The sequence below is a fragment of the Pagrus major genome, chromosome 22 (assembly GCF_040436345.1).
Source record: "Pagrus major chromosome 22, Pma_NU_1.0".
In the NCBI taxonomy this organism is placed as follows: Eukaryota; Metazoa; Chordata; class Actinopteri; order Spariformes; family Sparidae; genus Pagrus; species Pagrus major.
Genome location: NC_133236.1, coordinates 6,649,138 through 6,656,150, shown reverse-complemented (window position 1 = coordinate 6,656,150; position 7,013 = coordinate 6,649,138). Strand labels below are relative to the sequence as shown.

The following is a 7,013-nucleotide window of genomic DNA, read 5'->3' as shown; positions in this document are numbered from 1 at the left end:
ACCTGACTGTGGACACTGACACCTGTCTTCCAGCAGCTTCTAATTCATTGCAGACTCATCTTTTGGTGGTGTTTGGTTGACTCTTGACCATCCTGACCAGTTTTCTCTCAGCAGCAGGTGATAGTTTGTGTTTTCTTCCTGATCGTGGCAGTGACTGTGACTGTGCCATGCACTTTATACTTACAAACAGTTGTTTGTACAGTTGATCTTGGGACCTGTAACTACTTTGAAATGGCTCCAAGTGACTTTCCTTACTTGGTCAAATCAATAATGTGCTCTTTCAGATTAGGTATGAGATCTACCTTCAAATTCCACCAGATCTGTGTTCGGTCTGTCTCTGATCCGCCACGGAGCTGATAGTTTTCACTGTAGTCTAAGCATGTACTTCCACTCCGCCACGTTGCGCATCTACTCCGTTGCAGCTTCCGGCAGTCCAGACCCTTCCACAGCAGATACGCAAGGCTTCTGTTTTTGCAAGATGCCGGAGCAGGGCACATCAATTCAGCCAAATTCAGCACAGAGCAAATCGAGCGAGACAAGACGTCATAATGGGGGAGCCAGGCCTGGAGTCAACAGGTCAATTCCTATGGTTGGGAACACTAACCTTTTGTCCGTTTGTTGTTGTGTTTATAACACATACATGTATAATTAGGCCTTACATACAATGGCAATAAGATTTACAGAAAATGTCCAATTGATTAAATATAAAACAGCTCTCATCTCTGTATTTTGCAGGAGAAGATGGCTCTTGTCAGCACCACAGATGCCTTCCCAGCAGTGCAGCAGGGCACTGGCCCAGGCACATCCAACTGCTTGGCAAGAATATGCCATCTTGCCTTAAGGTGCCCAAATGTGTGCTCAACCTTCACACAAATAGGACTGTGACGCACGTTGAAAGCCTCTTCCATCTCTGAAATGATTGGACCAGAGAACCCTTTCATGATCCATGGCAGTAGTGGATAGGCTTGGACTCCAGCTATCATTAGAGGCACCTGGACCCCTCTACATCTGTGTTGGCTTAGGGGTGTTTCTCAGCACATCTATTAAACATAGAGTGAAATACAAACATCACATTATTCGCCTATCGTACGGGTAGAGCCATTTGCTTTTAAAGTCTACTTGTTACACTTATGAGAGAAGGGTAGGACCCAAATGCAGAAACACTCAGGAGGCGGACACGATTCATGAACTAAGGGCGAGCTTTACTAAACAAAAGCTGAATGATACAAAAGAAACCAAGAATCCAGGAAAACCAAAAATGAGTCAAAAAGACAAAAACACAATGTAGCAACAAGAGAGCTTAAACAAAGTGCAAACAAAAGCAAAGTGCAAACCTATGAAAACACCAGGAACATAAAACTAGTACATACCATGAGGTCAAATAGAGAAATGCAAGAATAACACTGGAAGAAGCTGGGCTGAAACACAGGAGAAAACGGACACAATCTGACAAAGACGAGGGGGCACAATATACACACATACACAGTAACGAGGGGATGAGGTGCGGGTGGAGTGAGGGGGGGAAACGACAGGTGAGGGAAAGGAACGGAAAAACACTGGAAGGAGGGGAATCACACAGTGGGAGGAACTGAAAAGCAACATAAGACAAATGAGGGCACAATTTCAAAATAAAACAGGAAATAACAGAACAACAAAAAAACAGGATCATGACTACTAACAAGATAACTGACACGTTAGACATGGTCAACACAGCTGCACTGTGCGCACTGCCAGGTGATTCAGCACAAATATCCCTGATTTAGAACTGATCATCCTCAAGCACCTGTAACACTATGGAGGGCCACCCTTTCCAGTTCACATTAAGTCCAGGTATCCATCGGATGGGGGAAGGATGCGGATATAGGTCCCATCCAGTGCACCGCACACCTATGGCACAAGGTGCTCAATTGCAGTGAGCTATTGCCTTTGCCTCAGCTACGACGGGTAATTTGACAAATTGGCTCAACTTCTTGAAACGTACGGCCGTGCACACCACATACACACAGCGGTGAACAGTTGTCTTGTTGACACCAAATGTTTCCACCACAACCCTGTATTTTGCACAGGTGGCCAATTTGTACAACACATTTTTTTGTTGCAACTGGTGGTCGTCGAGGGCTAGGCCCAGCCCAGGGAATCATAAATCAAAAGTTCAAAAGTAGGCTTGGACATACAGAAACGTTGCAGCCAAAGGCTGGCTGTGAAATGTGTCTCCATGATGACCTGCCAGAATAGACTTGTGCGCTTTCTCTCCCATGTGTATGGCGCTCATTGTCATCTTATCGCTCTTGCTGCGTGCATTATAATCATTGCAATTCTTCATTGTTTGGGGACATCATGCAACATGGCCATCGCTAGCTGACATGCAAGAACACCATTCGCATTTAGATTTTTTGGCCAACTAAAATTTGCTTGACATTTTGTGGAAACATGGCTATTCTGCTCCTCCAGCATCTAAACCTTCACTATATCTCATACAAGAAATGCACTGGCGCCACCATAGACCAAATACCATATTCTCCTATCAAATGCAACGTGACTTAGGTTAGCATGTTTCCACAGGGTTTTCTGTTGCAGGTTAAATAGTCACAGATGTAGTCACAGAGATGTGTCATTCAGAACTGCATTATGCTACTGAATACTGTTGAGCTATGTTTTACTCAATAGAGCTTCATTAAATACTTCAATTCAAGGCATCATGTCTCCTGAATCTCCTCTCTCACCTGGGTTAACCAGATAAACAAAAATTCATCAACAACGTCCATTTTTGTCAGAAGTGGACTGCAGCCGCGTCAACCCACACAAAGCAGATCAAGTCAGATAGGAAGTTAGGCAGCAGAACAACATAGTGCATCTGTTACATTTTCTAAATAAAACACTTTGTGCCAACTCGGGATGTACAGTACCACAAAATGGGAAATATTAACAATAAACACACTTGACCAGGACAAATAACGAAATATTTTTTGTGCTTCCACTGTGGTTGAGTAGGATATCTAGTTAAATCAAGGAGAAATGATGAAATAAACATAATCTGCGCAAGTCACCAACATCAGGCAGGCATGACGCTCCGCTTCTGAAACGCGGTGAAAAGCTGTGCAGATGCCAGGTAACAGCAACGTGCCCAGTGGACTCAAAGGGTAAAGTTGTGTTTGGTGTGGTGTTAATGGCTAATCACTTTCTTTTACACTCTGCACAAATCTACGTTGGCCTATTAAAAGAAAAAAGTTCTGGCATACCTTAAGTCATAGCTCTGTGATGTAGGGTTCCTTCAGGAAATACATTTATTAGACCAAGAGACAAGAAAACTACATCCTGGGTGGGAGGGACATGTGTCTGTAGTGTGTAGGTCCAGCCATCATAGGTGAGTTGCTATCTTGATTAATCAAACCTGCAATATAAATGTAGTTAAGAGACCAGAGATGGCTCAGGGAGGTTTTTAGTAGAGATAAAGTACCTTATGCCTTACTATTCATTAAGCCAATGAGGACCCATCCAACTCCATTGTATCCTCCACAATATCCTGTAGCATTGTATTCACATCTCCGATCATGCCCAAGTGATGTTCAACATTCTCCTGCTTAATACGTCTAATAGGACCAAGATGGAGAATGAATTCAAGCCTTCTTCTGTATACTGGCTTCAGAGAATCTTTAAGCACCCAAATTACCCTCTTCAAAGAAACCAACTTACCAACAGCACCTTCAATGGGTCTATCATGGGAAGCCGTGAAAACTTTCCTCAGAGGATATATCATTCAACATTCCTCATTTAAGAAAACACAAAACATGGCAAAACAAATCGGATTAGAGCAGCAAATTCAGATAGCAGAGAATACCTACATACAAGACATGACACCCATCCATTTTACCTCCCTAAGCCTCAGTTTAACACTATCCTCACTGAGAAAGCTGATTATGCCCTATTCAGAACCAGACAGAAGCAGTTTAAAGAGGGGGACAAAGCAGGAAGAATGTTGGCTAGGTATATAAAACAGAGGGAGAGTATGAATGCCATCCCAGCAATTAGAGATCAAGGGAGGAGCTTGTAGCTAATTCTACAGACATTAATGCAGAGTATAGACATTTGTATTTCTACTTGTATGCTTTCGAATTACAAGCAAACAGTGAAGATATTAGATCCTTCCTTAGCAGCCTGAATCTTCCTACTCTAACAGAAGAACAACATGATTTATTAGATGCACCCATCAATATGGAGGAGGTTGTGGCGGTCATTAGCAGCCTTCCATTTGGTAAATCCCCTGGCCTCTACGGCTTCACTGCCAAATTCTTTGAATGTTACGCTAATAAACTGGCCCCAATACTCTTGGATGTGTACGCGGAGGCTTTCCAAATTGGCTTTCTAGACCAAACCCTGATGGAGGGAGTTATCACAGTAGTCTTAAAGAGTGGTAAAACTCCAACAGACTGTAAAAGCTACAGGTCCATTTTATTGCATTGCTGTGATGAAAAGGTGTTGTCAAAGCTTTCAGCTTTTAAGGAGCAATTAGTAAGATCCGGACATAATTTTAGTTTAAAACAAAAAATGAATTAACCCCATCAACAGTGTGACGAAGTAACAGTTCTGGCTTTATGTCAAAGATGCTTATGTATTGCCACTGCCCACACATTCCCACGAAACGCTTTGCACGACATTGTACGTTATGCACCAGTTTTCGTGTGGAATCCTACGAATGTCCAGCAACATGGGCAATCAGTGCACCTGCACAAACTCCGGCAAGGCTTTTAATTTAAATCTTTATAGAAATTACAGCCTGCAGCCACTTTTTTTTATTGCATTACTCGGGTTAGAGTTAGGGTTACTAACACTACACTACACTACTTAAATATGCATTATTAGTGATTATGAGCCACACACATATGGGTTAGAAGAGGTCTACTACACTAAATAGTAGGCTCAGAGGCTGTCCTAGTCTATATAGATACAAATAATGTTACAGGAAGACTTCAGTCCAGGAGGAATTTAGCTCTCTGCTAAACCTGAAGACAGGTGGATCCACGTTCTTTGCAGGTAAGATGATTTAAAATAAGAGCATTTAAAGTGTAGTTTACAGGCCAAAACAATACAGAAAGTAGTTTTAAGTTGACGTGACATGAGCCTTGACATGATAACCATTTTGTGGTTGCACTTGCTAGCTAGTTGCTTGATATTATGAATGCTTTACCCAGTTTATGTGGATTAGCATGTTTTACATATATGCTTTGAGGTTTTCACTGATGGCAGGTTGGTGTTATGACAAAACCCTTAGCTCTTGTCATGGCTGGTTGGTAGGCTAAGTAATTATTACCACTGCTATTAATTGCACCCCATAAGTCCCTTTAAATGCCTTCATTGGCTTCATTAGCTTCTACATTAGCATGTAGATGTGGCGAGGTGGAGTGGTGAGTAGTGGTGAGTGGTTGCCAACAACGCCACCTGGGGAGTTTCGCCCCAGGAAATAGTTACTGTTCTTTTATAAAAATGAAAAAGGTCACGCAGGCTCGAATCACCACAGGGGAGAGTTCAGGTATCGAAAAAAATAAATATTTATTGTCACAATATTGTTTCTATAAAACTTCAATAGTTGCCAAAATATTTCACATTCACTAAAAGACTGGGCCAAAGAAAGGGGAATGGACAGGGCTGGGCCAGCCACGGCGACCCTAAACCAAACCAAGGGGAAGGAGAAACAAACCAAGAAAATAATATCACCCGTGACACTGCACACACACGCAATGGAAACGTGAAGAAGCCACCACCAGGGATTGGGCCGCCGCGCTGGACTACAGCACCTGTCCACAGGGAGAAAGGGAAAATTAAGATGGCCGCAGTCTAGCTGACCTCACATACACCAAAAACAATTAATTATTTATAATACAAAACCAAATTAAACATAATAAAGTCTTCTTAAAATATTCAAATACAAATTAGAGGAAAACAATTAAACAATTATCAAACCCGCCCCCCCACAAAAAGAAAAAAAAAAGGAAAACAAGAAAAAAAGAAATAAATTGTTAAATGTCTCCGAGGTCACTATCGTCGGCAACAACACTCATTTAATCAAAACCATGTAATCGAGCCAAACAAAACAGCAGCAAACATCGTGGTGGCCGATGACCGGAACACACCAGGACGCAGGATAGTGTGCAGAACTAGGAGAGTGGGGGCCGCTGGTTACAGCGCCCCGCTGTAAAGCAAGAGAGAGACAGTGTCACAACTAGCGCAGTGATGTAAAACTGCAACAGCAGACAATTAGAGCAGCCTACCTCTGAGCCCTACTGCACCCAACACGCGCCCACCAGAACCGCTCGCTCCCTCCGGCTCACCGCCGCTCCGAGCACTGCAACGGAGCGGGAGGATGAAGCCCCAGGGCCAATAAAAGTAAAACACCAAACAATAACTAACACGGCATGCTTACCTTAGTGATATGACGGGGAGACTCGGGCATGCACGCCAGCCCGCTCACCGAACGCGCCGCACAGCAGAGGCAGAGAGGGGGAACAGCGACCAAACACACCTGTCCCAATCACACACACAGCGCCGCTCCACCAGCTCGCCGTTGCTCCAACACTGCAACGGAGCGAAAGGATGAGGTCTCAGGCCCAATAACAGCAAACACAAACCAGCAAATACGCAGAATTCCTACCTTAATGATACGACGGGAAGACACAAACAAGCACGCCGGCCAGCTCACCGGACGCACCGCACAGCAGGAGCAGAGAGGGAAAATGTCGACCAACACAGCTGTTTTAATCACCTAACAGTGCCGTCCCCCCATTAACCTGCGCCAGGCTGCCACAGCGCCATGCAGTGACCAGGAGGGAGATGACTCACCCGGTCACATCGGCACAATAAAAACAAGAAACAAGAGAACATAAAAAACTGGGATCATAACAGGAAGATCATGAAAAGAATACACATTACACAATACACATATTGGCAAATCCCCAAAAAACTATTTCTCTGAATTTAAGGGGAAATATGTCCCTAACATTAACCTAGCATAGGCCAAC

The 7,013-nt window shown here is 43.6% G+C and overlaps 1 long non-coding RNA gene across 1 annotated transcript; it reads right to left on the bottom strand.

Moving 5' to 3' along the window:
- Window positions 1-5,996: 5,996 nt before the first annotated feature.
- Window positions 5,997-6,681, bottom strand: LOC141017575 (uncharacterized). The gene is made up of 4 exons (XR_012180658.1): window positions 6,647-6,681; window positions 6,419-6,570; window positions 6,267-6,340; window positions 5,997-6,187 (listed from the first exon to the last, which is right to left on the bottom strand). It is a non-coding gene; the product is annotated as an uncharacterized lncRNA (long non-coding RNA).
- Window positions 6,682-7,013: the final 332 nt, after the last annotated feature.